This window comes from Camarhynchus parvulus, chromosome 1A (assembly GCF_901933205.1).
Source record: "Camarhynchus parvulus chromosome 1A, STF_HiC, whole genome shotgun sequence".
Classification (NCBI taxonomy): domain Eukaryota; kingdom Metazoa; phylum Chordata; class Aves; order Passeriformes; family Thraupidae; genus Camarhynchus; species Camarhynchus parvulus.
In genome coordinates this window covers 830,939-848,083 of record NC_044586.1, presented here as the reverse complement: position 1 = coordinate 848,083, position 17,145 = coordinate 830,939, and the positions used below count along the sequence as shown (strand labels likewise).

Sequence of the window (17,145 nt, the reverse complement as noted above, 5' to 3'; positions counted from 1 at the left end):
TTTGTTCCCCCCTCCCTGCATTACCCCAGCCTATCATCTTCTCTGAGAAATCATTTGGCAAGTAGAAACATGTGTATTTTAGGAGAATAACTCCTTTTCAAGCATCAGTTTTGCTTTTGTTCTGCTTGTAGAACTTGTGGTTTTTTGCATTCCAACATACAGCGCCGTTCACAAGGCGTGGGAGGGTCATAGCCATTTTTTGAGTGAATAAGGTGTAATTGAAATATGATGTATGCAGATGCCATCACTTGCACAGCAATTATCCAGCTTGTTTGTTTGGTGGGAACATACTTTCAGCTAGGGGCTGGTCAGCGGCAGCCCTGTGGTGTGACAGGGCTGAGAGAAATGGCAAAGAGCATGTAAAGTGTCCCAGTGTGAAATTTCACGTTGCACTGAGCGCCTGCTGGGGGAATCACTGGGAATTTTGGAGGTGAGGGCCGTGGCAGCTTCAGAGAGAAATGTAAAGGACAGGGGGGGCTGGTGCTCAGAGCTTTGACAGCCTGTTTCATGTGGAGACCAGCAGTGAATGTGGTCTTGTTGAAACTTGAAACAGCTCTATTAGCAGCTTGACTGGGGAAAGGAGAGGAGACCAAAAGTAAACAGGAATGTGCGCTCTGGAGATGGGCTTAATTGTGCACAATGCATCTTGCCTCTGTGCAGCTTACTCTAATCACTCCAAATGGCAGCACACACACTCACACACACAAATTTGATCTGCTCAAGCAGATAAAACTGCTATGTGTATAATACTGCCAGGCTAGCAGGGAAAAAAATGGACATCTGTTTAACAATTCTCCATTGTAGACAGGATCATAGAAACACTGTTGCCTGCCTGTCGGGTTCAATCAAAATGAATAAAATGCTGATTTAAAAAGAGAAAAGAAATCAGGCAGAAGACCACCTCAAAGTATTTGCTTACACTATTTTTTTTTTTTTTTTGTTCTCATTTCGGCAGCAAATGAGGAAGGGGAATCCCAGGGGCAGAGGAGGTTTCAGGAACAGTGAGGGGAAGATATTTGTTTTGTTTTGGTATTTATCCTCAGCGCAGCCGAGAGAGGCGTGCAGCAGTCGGAACTAATTGTGGCTCACTCAGGAAAGTCTTCATTAGCACTTGCCACACATGGTTACCAGATGTGCTGGGGAAGGGCTGGGAGGAGGGAGGAAAGGCTACGAGGAGAATGGGCTACACACTTAAACCTAATAATCTGCCTTTTGTTTTCGGGTCCATTGTGCTGGGGAGGGGAAGAATGGGGAGAGGGAGAAATCCTGGCTGGCTTTTGATGCAGCCAGTTCCTCCCAGCTGAATGGCATTCCTTGTGCTGCAGCCTCCTCCAAGGGAGGAAGAAGCCCTCAATCACGGCCAAGTAAAGAGGGATTTATCCATTTATTTACTTATATATTTAAGGGCTGTCAGTGAACCATTATTCCACCGAACTCAGCTGAAAGCACTTGGACACCCAAAGTGGGGAAGCACTCTCTTTCTGACCAGCCTGTGAAATTGAGCTGGGCTGGGGATTTCTGTGAGCATCAGTGGGGCTGGTGAACCTCACAGCCCAGCAGCAGCAGCACCTCTGCTCACCTGTACCTTGCCAGGGAGTGTGGGATGCAGGCAGGAAAGCCCAGTCCAGCAGGAAGGCAGGAGCAGCTCTGTGGTCCTGGTAGTCACCCTGAGGTTGGTCAGCTGTTTAACCTTCTGTTTAATTGAAACAAATTCTGCAGGCCTTCCATGCATGGTGGCTGTTGCTGCTGCAGCCCAAATCCTGGCCTGGCTGCTCACAGAGATGTCTTTCACAGGAACCACTGATAATTTTACTGCAGAATTTAACAGAAATTTTGCTGGTTGCTTTTTAGGAAAAAAGCTTCCTTCTTCTTATTTTGAGCTGGTCATCTGCAGGGGACCCTGTGTTACCTGTGTTACCTGTGTTACCCTGCCATCTCCCCTGCTTCAGCAGCACTCTTCGCCTCTCACAGCCCCTCAGTGCTCCCACAAGATGAACATTTTTCATGCTGGCATCAAGGGAGAAAGATCTGTGCTTGGAGGCCTCCTGTACTCCCCTCTTCATCCCAGTGGTAGGAGGACATCACTGTGTCTGCATGACAGGGCTTAGATGACTCTCCAGGGTCTGAATAATCAGGGCTGAAGGTTTAATTATGGCACTACACATGATGGCCACAAGATTTGTCACTCTGGTCATGTGAAAGAACAGCACTAGATGAACTTCTACTAATTAAGCACTCTGTTTCTCTTCCTTCTCAAAACTGGAAGGAGGTATAAATATGGGAAATCACTTATGTTAATGTGAAATAGAGACATTTTTGGAATCTTAAATAATCTGAGTTGAACCTAAATCTTTGTGGCTCTGGCCCTGTTTTATCCAGCTCAGTTTGCCAGTCTGTAATCTCATCCTGCTTTGGAGCCTGGAAATGTTCTTGCTCACAATCTCAAAGCAGAGCAGATGTTGCATAAATAGAAAATAGGTTGTGTGCACAACCTAATCTAAGCACAGGGCACAGAAGGAGGTTTGGATGAATGTAAGCTAATCAGGGCACAGATCTGCTATACTTTGGGACTTAGGACCAAATTTTTTTCCAGCTATATTCTACTTGGCAGATCCCAAATATGCCATTCATGTTTTCCCACTGCATGGCTTGTGGGTGTTTTTCATTTGTTGAGAATAAAGCAATGCTCATCAGCTCAAGCTCACTGAACAAATGGGTGGTAAAAGTTGTTCTATTCCATCCTTTCTTCCATGTTTGACAGATTTCTGCATCCACTGATGTTATTCCGGGTCCACAATATCAAAATTCAGAAATTCATTTTTTGGATTCCCTCAAATGAATTAATATGCCAAATTAGCTGACTTAGTTGTATCTACCTTTCCTGCTGTGGGATGTAGAGCCTCCTTCAGCCTGACTGTATGGCTTCAATAAAATATCTTCATTAACTATCAGAAAGGCCCAAGGAGAAATTTGGTAAAACCCCAGCCTATTTACCATCCCATTTTTGCAATAGTTGCTATTGCATCAGTTGTTTTCGTAATAAAATTGAGTGCCATATTTGCAATTTTTCTAATGCTATCCCAAATTATTTACACAAGAATGAACTGTGATTGTGCCAAAGTGTATTGTGTAGGGACAATGTGTCTGCCTACAATATTGTGTGTTTAGAAAACACAGCACGGCAAACTTGATGTTTCTGTCAAGTTTGCTTTCTTCTGGAGATGCATATACATATATTTATTTTTCCAAGTGTTACCCACAGAATAAGTTTCACGTGTAAATGTTCCTGCCTTTGTGGTGAAACCACAGCCATGCAGAGCAGGTATCATCACAGGTGATTTTCATAGCCAGGTATTGCACAGAGACAGTAGTTAAGATTTGGAAGGGGTATTTGGAGCAATAAGTGAGTTTTTGGCTCAGATGCCTGTGCTCACTGCTCAACAGGTTTGCAGAACTCAGATCTTCCAGAAATCTGACACACTGAATGTAATTTTAAGACATTCTTTGTATTACTAACTTCATCTTTAATTATTATTAGTAAATGATTTTAAGCATTGATCAGCTTGGAGCTGGAAAGCAGAAAGATCAGATTTATTTCCTGCTTTTTGTGCATTTCCATGCTGAAGTCGAGGTTTCAGGCAACGAGGCAAATATTTTTATGCAGATGCAAAACTAATCAACCAAACATGAAAATACTCCTGTGGGGCTTCCTGGAGGCCTTGCTGGGGACACTGCAATGCAAATAATATACAATGCAAATAATAAATAATACAGTATCAGTATTGTAGGACAGTAGGATTCAGCTGGGGATGGAACACACTGGGTGGTCAGTGTGAGCTGGTACCACCATCCTTTTTATGATGCTCAAAATCTCATGGTTTTGCTGCCTGGGTCTACTGTCAGGCTTTTTTCACTCTCCCAAAGTTCTTCTGTACTCCATTAAAATGCATCTTTCCTCACAGATGTCATTTAAGTGCAAGAGAATTGGAAATCCTTCTTTGGCCTCCTGTAGTTTTTTTCCTCTGTAGCTGGCTGAGCTCGAACTACTTCTCTTTCCAATAGGATATGTATAATAATAATAATAATAATAATAATAATAATAATAATAATAAGAAGAAGAAGAAGAAGAAGAAGAAGAAGAAGAAGAAGAAGAAGAAGAAGAAGAAGTAGTAGTAGTAGTAGTAGTAGCAGTAGTAGTAGTCTTATTTAGAATTAATTTTTATATATTAATATAAAATTAATTAATATTATATATTATTATACAATATAAAATATTATATAATAATATAATTAATATAATATTATATAATTATATAAGCTAAATATATAAGCTATATATCTTATATAATTATATAAGATATTAATATATATTAATTATAGTATTATCTCAATTATATAGCAATATATAATGATAATAATCAATATGATTATTTTTATCGGTAATTTGATGGGTATTTATCAGTAATATGATTATTTTTATCAGCAGTACTCTGTGTAATTAGAGAGTATCCAGCACTAATTAATGCTGCACACTGAATGCATTTTGCATCCTTTTTCCCCTTGTGATTTGCCACTTTTCCAGTACCAAGCAAGCGACCACCACAGCCAGGCAGGGTGGAAAGTGAGGTTCAAAAAGAGGTGCTGGTAAAGTAAAAACCACCTTGGCATATATACCACACACACCCCCCTTTTCTTTTTCCTCCTCCACCCCTAAATCTGCTGAGAAAGATAAGGGAGCAGATTGATACATTTGAGTGATCCATATCTTTTTAATTTTTACTGATTGGGAATTTTCACTTTCATCATACACAGAAGAAGAAACATGACTATGAAGGAAGAAGCATTCCCAACTGAATAAGTTTGTTTTTATTTTGTTTGACTTCGTTCTGTTTCAGATTAGCTTCCCAACAAAAACTCTGCAATTTTATCATGAAGCTTACAATATGTACCAAGTCTTGCAGAGCCCTGTTTTGAGATAATATGAACGTGAAGGAATCTCTACCTCCACTTAGTAAAAAAATACATTTTTGCTACAAGGAATTGCAGTGAAAAACTTGAAATATGACATGGGGACAGCCTAGAGAAGTAAGAGAAAGATAAAAGGATCTCAAATGCATTGGGGGCATTGTTTGTATGTTTCTAAGAATTATTGTTTGTATGTTTCTAAGCATTATTGTTTATGGTAAATCTTTCCACTTTAAGTCTGGTCTGTGACTTTTGGGTAGTTGGGACGGGTAGTACCTACAATATCTTTCAGACCTTCTCCTCAAGTTGTTTATTTTCTCCGCCAGAGCAGCGTGCTTGGTTTTTCCCTGTCCCTGGGCTCTTGGCTCCTGGCAGTGCTGCCTTACTGTGACTGTGGAGGTCTTGGCTTCCCTGTGATCCCGGTAAAACCAGTAAAAAAAGGTGTCTGGGAGAGCAAAGCACTTCCAGTCCTGCTTTTCCTCTGCCCAGCTCAGCCTCCATCGTTTTCCTGGGTGTTGATTATCTTCCATTGGATTTGGCTCTGGGAGCAGTGAGTTGTCTGAAGGGTCAGCTGTCTGCAGCATCACACTTCTGGGGGGACAGAAGGCAAGGGGCATAGAGTGTAAAATGAGTATTTCAGCAAACATTTTGATCTCATTTGGGGCAGTTTGAGAAAATAGGAAATCATACCACGTGCAAATGTGTCCATGCACCATCAGTGTCACTGTCATTTGCTGGAGCATCCCTGGAGATGCTGAAAAGAAGGGTGGAGGTGGCACTGTGGGACGTGGCTCAGTGGAGGACCTGGCAGCGTTGGGATATGGCTGGACTCAGTGACCTTTGGGGTCTTTTCCAACCTGTGGGGTTCTGGGATTCTCTGATTTTAGGGAACGTCGTGCTTGGGGTCTGCCCCAAGGCCCAGCTCAGGGCAGCTGCACGTGTGAATGTGTGAGCAAAGCTCATTGTCCTGCAGACCCCACCGGTTTCAGGAGCAGCCTCTGCAGCTGGGCAGGTACTGCTGTGCACAGCGTGGGCACCAAGGGCTCAAATGGCAATTCCTCAGTCCCACCTGAAGGCATGGCTTGCCAAATTTCAGCCAGTTGCTGATCCGTGATGGAGCAGTGAGAGCAGCAGTGCTTTCTAGAGGTGAGGCCGTGCTGTAATCCAAACCAAGAGAAGAAATCATGTCCTTGCCTAGCCTGTTATTAGTTTCAAATTCTATGCAAAAGTTTGAACAGATTTTTCTTTTCACCAGACAATGCAACTATGACTTTTTTTCATCAAAGGGAAAAAAGCAGCAGCAACAATAATTTACATCAGTGCAATGCCATTCTTTGTACCACTGGTGAATTTGAAACAACTTTAAAAGTGAAAAACAAACAAACAAACCCAACCAAAACCAATTTGACTATAGGAGCAGTAATTTCCAGATAATTTCTTAACTTCTGTGAGCAAGTTTCCTCCAGTTTAGGAAATTCAGGATAGTTTCCATTTTGATAAGAATGGAACATCCATTCAGCAGACAATAGGAGCTGTTTAAACCTGTTAAATACTATGAAATAGATGTGTACAGCTAATTAAGGTATGTGTTGAATAGTAATTATGTCATCCTGAGGGATTTACAAATAGACTCTAGTTAAAATTTGATTCAATCTTTTATCATTCACAGAAGGTGCAAATTATTATTCATTTTACGTGCTCTGATTTCAGTTCTAAAGGTAATCCAGAAAAAAGGGAGAGGGATTTCTGTTTTATCAGCATTGTTTAAGAACTAAGATCCCTTAATTATCACACTGTACCAATAGTCTGCTACCCAACTCACTGAAGCAGTCATTCAGCTTTGAAACTAACAATTTACCCTCCAAGCAAAGGGAGATCCAAGGAAAAGTGTTTAGTCAGCAGGCAAAGACACCAAATTGTATGTTTTGGCTTTTGTTGGCGTTCCTGTTTCAGAGCTGTGCAAACGCGAGTCATTTACACAATGCCTTTCAATCAAAGGCATCAAAGCAAAGGAGACAGATTTCACAAGGAAATGTAAAAAAAAAAAAAAAAGGCAAAGGTGAAATTATTTATGGGATCCAGTTCTTTTAAGCTTCTGGAACCTCTTTCCAGGCTTATACAACATGAATAGACTCTTAGTCTTGCTCCTTTATGCAATATCTCATCAGAGCAATGAAGAATTAGATAAGATTCCTGATAACTTTGTTGAAGTGTTTTATAAATTCTTTTACAAGGAAGTTACTGCAGTGCTTCCAGATTTATAACAATAATTGGCAATCCCCATAATTACCATTAAAGCTGGCCAAAAATGAAAATTAAAAAAAAAAAAAGTGTTTCATGAAATATTTTTGCATCTTGGAATGAAAGCTGTATCTTTCAAGGAAATTGTGTCTTGTCCTGTTTAATGCCAAGTCCTAAGAGGGAGAGAAGCAGCTACCCAGCAACACTTAGAAATGGTCTGCACTCCTTTAAGTTGAGCTTAAACAAAGGTGCTGGACTTCTTGGGAAAAATTATCCAGGTGTAAAACCTAATTTGCTGTGCTGTGATTTTATCTTTCCAGTGGAAGTGGCATTTTGGTAAGGTGAATAGAAGAACCCACATTATCTCTGGTTGGTTGGCTTGGTTTTCTTTGGGAGAGGCAAATGGGCTTGACATAACTGGTTTTCTCTGCACATCCCATCATATTTAATCTTTTGACACAGCTGCTTGCTTGCAGTACAGTTTGGAGTGCTATCCACTGAAAAACTGGTTGCTTGGAATCTATCAGAGAACTACCATATTTATGCATAATTTTTTTTTCATGCAGGCTCTTAGAGTGTTTAATAGGGGTGGCAAACACTGTAATAGAAGTGGAAAGTGTTCCCAGTTCTTAGCAAGATAAGGAAATGTTGTTTCTTATCTGTGATTTGAAAAGAGATGAAGGGTCAGTGAGGTAAAGATATGTGAAAGCTCTTTCACACTTGGTAAGAGCTACAGAGGAGGAATGTTTCTCACTGGTGGCTGGTTTGAGTGGAAAGGAAGAGAAAGAGGCAGCTCCTACGTAAAGGGAAAGGATAAGAAAAAATGTCAAGTAAAATCAGGGAAATGTGTTGGTTTATTTGCTTAAAGATACAGGTGCACAGCTCTGAGATTATTGCCACAAAGAAAAGAGCAAGTCAAGCTGAGGGCAGCTTTCAGTGCTGGCCTGTTGTGGATGCTTTGAGATTTATAAAAATCCATAAGGCTTCAGAGAGAGCTGAGAGGAGCAAGGAGAGTGGGATGGGCTCCAAGCATGGTCAGTTTTGGGGGATTGCACAGGAATTTAGGGCAGCCTGCTGTTTTAGGCCATGCCTGTCCCATCCAGTGCAGCTCCTTGGAAGCTGTTTTTGGCCACTGTGTTTGCAGGAGCTATGAAGATGAGCAAAGTTTGGTTTCAAGACTCAGCATGCACGTGCCAAACTTAGCAGTGGGGCTGGTTGGGTCTGCAGCCACTTAAATAAATTATTTTCCTCCTCATCCTCAGCAGATGTGTAGGTTATGTAGGCTGTAGGAACCTTTGCATAGCTGGTGTGGGCTGGCATTTGGGCTGGGAGAGAGCAGATGCCCCTGACTCTGTCTGTAGAAAGCAGAAGAAAACTATCCTGAGGTGGTTTTTTTGGTTTTGGGTTTTTGTTGTTGTTGGGAGTTTTTATGTTTTTAGGGGGGTTTCTTGTTGTTGTTTTTTGTGTGGTTTTTGGGAGGTTTTTTGGGGTTTTGTTTGTTTGTTTTGGTTTTGCAGCATTGCAGCAGCAGTGGATGTATTTCATCACTGTGCTGAGCTATTTTTTAGCACATCAGCTTTCATTTGCACACATTTTTTTTAAATTTATTTTGTTTATTTGCACACAACTGGCCGGTAAGTGAGAGGTGCATGTCCTGTGTTGAGAGGAGTAAATGTCATCTCCCAGAGCTGGGGAGACCAGCACAGCAAGGCCTGTGAGGAGCTGCTGAGGGAGCTGTTTATCCTGGAGAAAAGGAGGCTCAGGATAAAGAATTTACCACTCTTTAAGCTCCCTGACAGGAAGGTACAGCCAGCTGGGGTCAGCCTCTTCTCCCAGCACAAGGGAACATGGCTTTAGGCCACACCAAGGGAGGTCCAGGTTGGACATCAGGAGGAATTTCTTGACAGAAAGGGTTGTTAAACATTGGAATGGGCTGCCCAAGGAGGTGGCAGAGTCAAGGTCCCTGGAGGTGTTCACAAATGACTGCATGTGGCACTAAATGCCATGGTTGAATTGCCAACATGGTGATCAAAGCTTGGACTTGATCTCAGAGGTCTTTTCCAACCTAAATGGTTCTGTGATTCTTTCACTCTCGAGAAGAAACTGATTTGCTCTCTAGTAATCAGAAAACATGAGAAATGTGTGACCAGTCCTTCTCCTTTTTGACTGAAGGCTGCAAGCTAAACTTTCAACATGAATGGGAAGGGAAACCTTGTCACCCTGCTGCTCTTACTGGGATATGGGCACTCGTTTCTTTCTCTGACAGATGAATACATGGGCTAAACTTTTGGAGCTGCATACTTAAAACTTGCATTTTACTTTCGTGCTGAAGAGTGCAAGTAGCAAAAATAGCTGGTAGTGCATGGAAGTTAATTTGTTGCTGAGCTTCTAATAGTAACAGATTTCAAAACTTATTTTTTGAATACATTTTGGAGCTGGTGGAATGCTTGAAAGATTCATTTCTAACAGAATTTGCATTCTGTGCAATTTGGATTTAATAACGTGGTATAACACAGGCAAAAGGATTTCAGAGTATATGACTCTCTTTTTCCGTGGCACAGTAGGTATTTCATCTTAATTTTTGGTTGCATGCTAAGAAATCAATATGTAAAGCAAGAGAGTATGGATACTTAAAAGGAAAGCATCAGAGAAGTTGAATAGTCATGTATTGGGTTAATATTTAAAGCTGGAATATTTCTGAGTAGGAAAGGGCAATTCACAAACCACTTCTTCCCCTCCAACAGCTAATTCAGAGGCACAATTGTGTGAGCAGCCCCTTGGCAAGAGGACCAAGTGCAGCTTGTGACAGAACTGAGTGGAGATGATCCCAAGCTGAGAGTCAGAAGAGGATCTGCTTTTGAGTTCACCCAGCGACCTGCAGGTTTATCCCAGCACCTAGCACAGGTAAGAGATCTCCACAGAATCTGCATTTCCCCAGGGCGTGTAACATCCCAGCCATAACTCCTGCTCGGCAGTGCCTGCAGGTTTGGAAGCTGCTGATGCAGTGCCAGGTGCTAGTGCCAGGTTTTGTGTGGTTTCCTTGGGCTTTGGGTGTCTCTTGGTAAGGTCGGCTCAGAGTCCTGGTGCATTTGTCAGCAATCCTACACCAAGGAGCTCATGCACAGAATGTTATCTGAACCAGAATTTAAGATTAGAAGAGAACTGTTGCTTGAGTCTTTGTACCTTATTTCCATGTAAATCAGGAGAGGTTTGTTTGAGTTAAGCAAGAGGTCTAGGTCAAGGTGGGGAGAATGTTGGCTCCTGGCCTCTTGCTGGAGCCAGTTCCTGGGGACAGTAAATTTGGTCCCAAACTGTGCTCTTGTTACAGAATACACAACAAAACCCCCAATGAACTAAACCCTGAGACATTCCAGCCTGCCTTTTGAGATTGTACAAACAATAGGGATCTAGCTGAGAGGGGTACCTGCCCTTGCGGGCTGGGCCAGCTGCTGGCAGCTCTTTGGCATGCTGGTGCTCCTGAGCTGATGGGCTGAGCCCTTCCAGAAGGCACTGAAGGTGGGGATGGACCCCCTGAAGGTTCTCTCTTGCTCTTCTGTCATTTCTAAAGGCTTGCTCTTGGCATGAGGTACCAGATTCCCAAGCAGACCCAAACTTTCCTTTTATTTTAATATAGAATAAATTGCAGTGCAGTCCATATAAAATGCTCTGCCATGTGAGTTATAAGAAGTCATGTTCCATGGGAGCAGGGGGACATGGCCTGTTCCTGCTAACTATATCCAAGATCATGAAAACTGAGGCTGTTCTGCTCCATCATCATTTCACTGGGGGCAAGAAAAGATGGGGTTTTATTCTTTGTGGCTTAGTTTTGGTTGGAAATGGGGTTTCAGACTGGTAAAACCCTTTTTCCTCAGCTAACATCCCCAAAAGACCTCTGCATGAAGATGCAGGCAGCACACTGAATGTCCCAAACATCCTGTTTTACACCCCCAAGTTTGAGGGTAAGTGACTCTGTGGTGTGCAGTGAAGCACAGCAGCTTGTGGCTTCTGCTGCTGCCACAGAAGACTCCCCCAAAATGAGGAGCTACCCCTGCAGCTGTGTGGGGACTGAGAGCCAGGATGCTGCCACAGGGCAGCAGCCACAAAAGCCACTTTCCCACAGATACTATCCCGTCTGGGCTTCAGATTATTCCTTAATCATTAGCCCTAATGAAGGGCTTTTGTCATAGTGGGGGGAGGAAAAAAAAACTGAAATAAAAAAGAAAAAAAATAAAAAAAAAGAAAAGGAACAGACAAGAAGGAGAAAAGATGGGGAATAGCTGGGATTATCTGTGTGCTGTCTCTCAGGTCCAGTGACAACAGGACTACAATGGGGAGCTTTCAGGGCTGCATATGGTCTTCCTTCCGAGGGAGTTGATTAAGCGACTCCGGATGAAATTGAAATCCTGTGATTTGACCTTTGTCTGGCCTGGGAGGACTGCAATTCGCATAACAATTTCCTTTTGTTCTTTGTTTGGAGTTATTAATCCAACATGAGCCTCGAATTAATCAGGGGTAGTGCGTTGTTACATTTCTAATTCACAGCTCCACTGCTTGTGTCTTTTTTAATTAAGGCCGAATGATAGCAGGCCTTAGCCCCTGATTGCAACACTTACTAACCACACATTGAGGGATGAAGAGGCTAAATAGGCAGAATGAGATTACTTCAAGGTTTCACTTAATTGTTTTTGCCTTTAAGTAAAGAGCACTGAATGAACATTGTTAATGCCAGGCTGCCAGCATTTCTTTTCTATATGTGTTACGTGTGTGTGCAGGGTGGGGGAGGCTGGGGCTGGTGCACCAAGGACTCTGAGCTCTGATGGCTCAAGGGTTTGTAAAACTGAAGCCTTTGGTTATTGATTCAAACCATTCCTCCCACCTCCCCTGGGGCCAGGGGCAAGAGAAGCAGGAATGGAGTTGGAGAGCATTAAACTTCAGCTGGATGCGTGGATTTCCTTGTGTCCTGAGCGACCCCATGGTTTGTGTAGTTTTTCTTGCTGTTTGCAACTGGTTCAAAGGTATAAAAGGCAGGAAGATTGAAGGCTATCAGAGATGCTAAAGAAATGTGCTGACACACACAAAGCTCCCCAAAGGCTGGGAGTGGTAATAATCATAATAAAACCAAGGCCAGGCAGTTGTGTCGCCGCAGATTTTGCTCATGGGAAGGATGTTTGGGTAATTTTCAAAAGCCATTTGTAAATTTGTATTGTGAGAGCCATCCAAGGCCACGAGGGCGCAGGTGCTATTCCAGGGGAATGGTGTAGATGATCTCAGACAGATCCTGGGTCACACAGTCTGTGCCAGACACTCGGGATGCCAGACAAGAAAACACGCTGAGTGTCCAGCCTTGCAGCGTTGGTTTACACAAACAGTTCTGTTAACTTAAAAAAGAAAAAGAGGGGAAGGAATAACAGGATTCATATTGCAGGTTTATGCCCAGTGTTTTGACCTCCTATGGTGCAGTGCTTTGGATGGGATTGTTGTGGAGAAAAAGTTTAATATTCAGGCTCCCAAACCTTCAGTTGCTGAATGCACAGAAATCCAATTGGATTCCATTTGTGCCATGCACCTGCAATATCAGCTAGAGCTCTGTAATTGTGAGGAACTAACTCTCTCTGAATTGTTTCATCCATCCAAGGAGCTGGAAGAGCTCCCTGGATGTTTTCTGTGTAAAATGGCAAGCTGGTGTTAGGCATACCAGGTGCAGGTACAGAGCTGCTGTTCTCACTCTGCCATGGCATGTCCAGGGCAACAACACTGCTCCCACTTCTCTGAGTTTTGGTGTCTGGAGGCTGTTCCACACAGGATTATCTGAGCATGCAAGGATGAAACCTCCAGGTAGATTAAGCAAAACTATGGTGTAAGCCTCCAAAGGAGAAAAATGTACCAGGTAAAAAGCTTGCTTCTAAATTTTAAACTGGGTCTGCTTTTTCAGATGAGCCTGAAAGGAACAGGCTATATTTAGCCTTCCATAGAAATGTATATAGTATGTGAAAACAAAAAAAAAAAAATCAACAAACAACAAGCTAACACAGCAATCTTTAGATCTGGCTTTTAGTTGGCCACTAGCGACTTCTATGATCAGTAATGTCAACACGGGATTTACGCTGAACTGGGTTCACAGGTTCAAAGCCATTTTCTGCACTTTCCTGCTCTTTTCTTGGGTGCTGCCTGATCCTGTGTGTCAGCATACTTCTGGTAGATTGCCAGCTCCCATGCTGGGAGAAGTCAATGGGATAAGAAGATGCTCAGCATTAGTTGGAGTAGGGCTGCCTGACAAGCAGTTCAAGTACCTCACACATTATTTTGTTTTTCAGAGGCAGTTTTGATGCTGTTACATTAAATGACACCTTATTCTACAGCTGAATCACACTTTGCATGGAGAGAATAGGATTAAGCACACAAGGATCTGACCATCTATTGCTTGCTGTTTATTTCTATTTAAAGACTGAATGCTTCACATTTGTCCACCTTGTTCTCTTTTTCCTAGAAATCTTTCCAGTGTTTGTTTACAGCAGACCCAAAATAGATTTCAATTCCAAAATTGAAATCTATTTTCTGTGCTGTTCTCTGTCTCAAACCTGCATCCTTCTCTTTTTTTTTATATATATTATTGTTTGAATGTTCACTGTTGTTGATTTAAAGGTGTCACATTACACTTCCAAAGGCTCTCGGGATCAATATGTTTCTTATGTGAGTGTTTTGAATAATATCTCAAACCCCAAAGCCTGGTTGCCCTGTGTCCTGTTTAAACCTCATGGCAGTGGTCATTCAAAGTGGTATATTTGGGGTGCTTGTAAAATCTTTTCCTTGTTCTTGCACATGATGTTCAGCATTGATGTATTCAGTGGCTCCTCAACTAACTTATAATACCATGTAGTGCTTTGAGAAGGATGAAAGAAGTTGTATAAACAGATGGCAGTGGAGTTGCAGTGGTTCTGGAAAAGGTTAGCCCTTGCTGTGAACTGTCCTGCAGGACCTGGCTGGAGCCACATTCCCTGTCAGGAGATTTCAGCACTGGGCTTGCTCTGTGTAATATGACATGACTCAAGCCTCTCAATTACTCTGTGAAGGAAGTTAGGCTTCTTTCCATTCTCAGGAACCAGAAGACCAGGTCAGGGTATGTGATAATGCTCTTCCATCCTTGCCCAAAGTGGGCACAGTTGCACTTCTTGGAGGGACAGTCCTTGCAGATCTGCAGGTCACCAACCCTTGCAGCCACACCAATCAACACCTGTGAGCCCACAGATCAAATCAAGAGTGACTTTCGATGCTGCTGCTCTTCCTGGCAGTTTCAGGCAATCTGTTGCTATTTCTGAAACCTTTCTGTTGGGATCAAAGCTGCCCTGAGCTCAGTGTGCTCCCCACATCAGCAGTGAGCCTTGCGCAGCCCCATGCCCTCTCCAGGACCATATCCCATGGAGCTGCTGCCACTCCTCCCCTTGGAGCTGGGGAAGCAGGCTGGCCGCAGCCAGCTCTGCCTCCCCTCTCTCCTCCTTGGGACATAAGGTAGAGATTAGGATTTAATGGTGCTTTGAGCTGCCCAGCGCTCCTCCCTCGCGCGCTGTCTCCCCACCATCCCCCTGCCCTCCCTCCCTGCCATCAATGGGAGCCTTTGATGTGGCACAAGGGAAGACTGTTGGCTAACAGTCTGGAGCTGCCTCGTTTGAGCCAACCACCACATGAAAACAAATGCGAGCCATCATATTTCATTAACGGGCTGCCCCCCGCTCAAGTGCCCTTTTTGATGTGGGAGCTCATCCTGACAGGAATCAGGGAGATATCAGTGTGATTAAGGCCAGCAATAATAGTTAGTGCATTGTATTGTAAATTACCTTTCTGGGCCCTGCTACTTTATCAGCCCCACTGGCCTTGGCTTGGGTACATTTTTGACTACTCTGTATATACAGTGTATTAGCGCAATGGAGATCATTATGTGGCCTGTATTTGAGTCATTTTTATTTAAGATGCCAAACAATAAGCTGTTGATTGGGGGAACAAGAGGCGAACAATAATGTTCTGTGTCACATAATACACCACCATTTTCCAGCTTTGCTTTAGAAGGGCCCTCTTTATTGTTTTTGTATAAAAATGGTTCTTAGGAGGAGGAATATTTTGCTGAGGTATGTCATTATTTTGCAAATTTCTATTATCTCATCATGTTGTCTTCATTGTAAATTGCAGCTAATTAGGAACCTAGTTAGAGCCCCAGCTTTGAGGCTGGCTTTTTTGTGAAAAGAGCCCACCGATTACCGCACTACAAGAGAGGAAGGGAGAGAAAAAGGAGATTAATCTGGTTACCTAGGCGACACTCGCTTCCATCTGCGAGGAACAATACATTTTTGTTTCCTTGGCTCAGTTCAGATCTGTTTTGTTTAGGGGGGAAAAAAAAGAGAGAGAGAGAGGGAGAGGCAGAGAGAGAGAGAAGGGGAAAGAGGGAGAGGGAGAGGAGGCAGCCCCACAACAATGCGGGACTCTGTCTGGCCCCGGCTTACCCGCTTCCATCCCTCCGCAAGTTCGGGGTCTCGGGGGAGTGGGAAGATGAAAGAGATAAGCTCCAAAGTTGTCAAAGGTCGTAACCTTGCCCCACAAAGCCAGCAGTTTTACTTCTAAATCCCCTTCTCCCAAAAAGCACTTAATGAAATAATATACTGTGCTTCTCAACACCCTGTAGTCTCTATTAGGCAGCCAGGCCCCAGCGATGCTGAATTTCAGGAGTCGCTTTAAACTTTGGGCTGAACAGTTGCTGCCTCACTGTAGAGGTGATGGGGATTTGCTTGGAGACACAGGCAACTTTTCTTCCACTTTCTTTCACTAGCACTATTCTGGCTTCCCTGACACATGTTTTAAAGCTGCCTTCACACAAAAGGCACAGGTATGTGAAGGCACAGCATTCTTTTTTTTTTTTTTAAATTTTTATTTTAAATTTCTTTTTGGTTACCTTCACAAGGTCATGCCATAACAGTGACCTGTACCTCTCTTGCTGTGCATCAAACTGTTAAACCCTTGTGTGGCTTTTGCACAGGGCAGACAATGCAGGCACATTATTTGCCTCTTGTTTTGGAGCAGCTTGCCAGAAAAAGGATGGAGGTAATAACCAGAGCTGATAGAGCCTGGCTGAGAGCTCAGAAATGCTCACGAGGTCTTGAGCTGAACTGGCTGAACCCACAGCCTTTCTGATAAGCACAATGCTTTCTCCAGGTGTTATGTCATCATGTATAATGTTTTGCTATACAGCAGTGTTATGGATGATGACATAAAGTCACAAAAATATCAAAGTTACCAATTTTAGCTTGTCTGAGCTTTCCAAACCGGGACTGTGCTGATCAAATCAGAGCAAGTATCAGGTTAACAACCCTAAACCTCTTATTCTGCATTGCTCTGAAGTACTGTACTTATATTTTCCTCCTCTAAAGAAGAGTCTAAGAGCTGCTTCAGTGATGTGTTGCTCGCTCTAACTGGAAATTATGGTCATCGAGTTACAAAATTGCAAGTGTTCAGGAGGAAGGAATGAATGAAGGTACGGCTGACTTTTTGGGTGGGGAATGTGAGACATCTTGGCAGTGAGGTCATAGTTGAATTTCCAGTTCTGCTGCATGCTGTCTGTTGGATTGTGGCCAATTAACTTGGCCTATTTCTGCCTCGGACCTTGACCTACATAAAGCAGGCAAAGCTGTATTTCTCCACCACGGAGAATAACTTGAGTCTTAATTAATTAATTAGTGTTTTAGGAAGAGTCTGAGGTGCAGGGCTCTGGGTATAGGCAGGACATTTAATCCTGTTCTGTTTCAATGCACACCTCTCTGGGTACACCTGAACGAGTTCTCCTGAGAAGAACTCTCGAGTGAGAATTAAATCAAACACACCAGACTTTGTCCATTGGAGTGACTTGCTGAGATGTTTTGCAGGCGTGTGGATGGAGCAGTTGTCACCTCACAGACA

General features: G+C 43.0%; 1 protein-coding gene across 3 annotated transcripts in view; it reads left to right on the top strand.

Annotated features, from left to right (window-relative positions):
* SOX5 (SRY-box transcription factor 5) overlaps window positions 1-17,145 on the top strand; it is a 604,730-nt gene that overhangs the window by 273,583 nt on the left and 314,002 nt on the right. For all 3 annotated transcript variants that reach the window (XM_030959511.1, XM_030959510.1, XM_030959509.1), the window contains exon 4: window positions 9,951-10,110. The gene's annotated coding sequence lies outside the window, so the exon portion shown is untranslated. The remainder of the gene's footprint in view (window positions 1-9,950; window positions 10,111-17,145) is intronic.